The sequence below is a fragment of the Phascolarctos cinereus genome, unplaced genomic scaffold (genome assembly GCF_003287225.1).
Source record: "Phascolarctos cinereus isolate Bilbo 61053 unplaced genomic scaffold, phaCin_HiC Scaffold_2;HRSCAF=192, whole genome shotgun sequence".
NCBI lineage: Eukaryota > Metazoa > Chordata > Mammalia > Diprotodontia > Phascolarctidae > Phascolarctos > Phascolarctos cinereus.
In genome coordinates this window covers 211,459,786-211,461,937 of record NW_027555625.1, presented here as the reverse complement: position 1 = coordinate 211,461,937, position 2,152 = coordinate 211,459,786, and the positions used below count along the sequence as shown (strand labels likewise).

Below are 2,152 nucleotides of genomic sequence, written 5' to 3'. Positions count from 1 at the left end.
ATTAAAAACCATAATCCTGCAATATGTTGTTTACAGAAAACACATTTGAAAAAGAGTGACATTCACAGGGTAAAGGTAAAAGTCTGGAGCAGAAAATATTATGCTTCAGCTGAAGTAAAAAAAAAGCAGGGGTAGAAATCCTGATCTCAGACAAAGCAAAAGTAAAAATAGATCTTATCAAAAGAGATAAAGAAGGAAACTACATCCTGCTAAAAGGCACGATAGACAATGAAGCAATATGATTACTAAACATATATGCACTAAATGGTATAGCATCCAAATTCTTAGAGGAGAAGTTTGGCATTTTTGAAAGCACTGTTGCCACGAATCCGTGTGTGGAGCAGGAGCTGAACACCTGGCTTGGTCTTGTGGCTTGCCTGGCCTCCTTTTCCATCCTACGGACATTTTTTTCCCCCTCCAAACTTCCAGCGAATTTGGGGGAGCGATCATGTTGAGAGGAAATCTGAAGCAAGTGTGGATTGAGAAAAACCCTGCGGGCCTTGGAGTTGGCGGCTGGGGAGAGGGAGAAGGCAGCCGCGTATGCCCTAGAGCTCGCTCTGGCCAGGGAATGGGCACCGCCCCACCCCTTACCCCTCACGCCACCAGTAGGAAGAGATGGGCTTGACTTACCTACATCAGGAGCTTTCTGAAGCCAGGAGAAAAAACCTATACGCAGCGCTGCCTCCTCTTTGTGGGGAACCTTCCCACGGACATCTCAGAGGCAAGAGGCTCTGCGAATGCTACTGGGGAGCCCAGTGAGGTCTTCATTAACCGAGACTGCGGCTTTGGCTTGGTCATTCTGCAGTCTAGAACTCTGGCTGAAATTGCAAAAGCAGAGCTGGATGGCACTATTTTGAAAAGCAGACCACTCCGAATACGATTTGCTGCTCACGGAGCTGCCTTAACGGTCAAGAACCTTTCACGAGTGGTTTCTAAAGAACTTCTAGAGCAAGCATTTTCTCAATTTGGTCCTGTGAGAAAGCTGTTGTAGTGAATGATCATGGACGAGCAATGGGAAAAGGTTTTATAGAATTTGTTGCAAAACTTCCAGCACGAAAGGTCTGGAAACATTTGGTGATGGAGCATTCTTGCTAACCACAACACCTAGGCCGGTCATTGTGGAGCCCATGGTACACTGTGATGATGAAGATAGACTACCAGAGAAACTAACGCAAAAAACACAACAATATCACAAGGAAAGAGAACAGCCTCCCAAGTGTGCTCAACCTGGGACATTTGAATTTGAGTATGCATCATGATGGAAGGCACTAGACGAAATGAAAAAGCAGCAGTGGGAGCAAGTTGACAGAAATATCAGAGAAGCCAAAGAGGAATTAGAGGCAGAAATGGAAGCTGCTAGATATGAACATCAGTTAATGCTGATGAGGCAAGATCTTGTGAGGCGCCAAGAAGAACTGAGAGGTTTGGAAGAACTTCGAAATCAAGAGCTTCAGAAATGCAAGCAAATACAGTTGAGACATGAAGTAGAACATCATGGTGAAGAAGAGATGATACGTCATAGAGAACAAGAGGAACTTCGAAGGCAGCAAGAAGGATTTAAACCAAACCATTTGGAAAATCTGCCAGTGGTGTTGTCTGTCATCTTAGCCACGAAGGCAAAGGAGTAAATGGAAATATGAACATTGTTCCTGACCGTTCACCTAGGGAGCACTATGTGATAGCATGGAGAGACTCTCCCTTTTTCCCCCTTCCCCACCATTTCCCAGTACATTTTGGATTGAGTGCATCTCAGAAGTGAAGCTCTTCTTTCTGTATGATGATAATGGGCATGATCAAAATGTATTTCCTTCTGACTGAAAGCCAGAAGAGTTTTGCTTCAGTGGAATTCACTGTCTTTAGGTTAGAAAAAAAAAAAAGGTAAATTACTCTGTATAAATGCATAGTAAGTTGTTTGATGTTTCATGAGGTTTGTAGAATTCATATGTCAGGAAACTTTGTAAGTATTGTTTTATATAGTAGCCCTCCTAAAACTTACAATCTATTCCATCAAACTTTTGCTTGTCAATATTTTGCTTGTCAATGTTTTAAAAACGTGACCTTGTTTGTTAAAGGAAATATGGAGCGTGATTCTGACGCAGTTGTGAGAATGCATTGGGTATAACCTCATATTGGCCAATCTCCAAAGTCTTGT

At 42.9% G+C, this 2,152-nt stretch overlaps 1 pseudogene; it reads left to right on the top strand.

The window, feature by feature from the left end:
- Nucleotides 1-448: 448 nt before the first annotated feature.
- LOC110198197 (paraspeckle component 1 pseudogene) lies at nucleotides 449-1,628 on the top strand (annotated as a pseudogene).
- The last annotated feature ends 524 nt before the right edge of the window (nucleotides 1,629-2,152 follow it).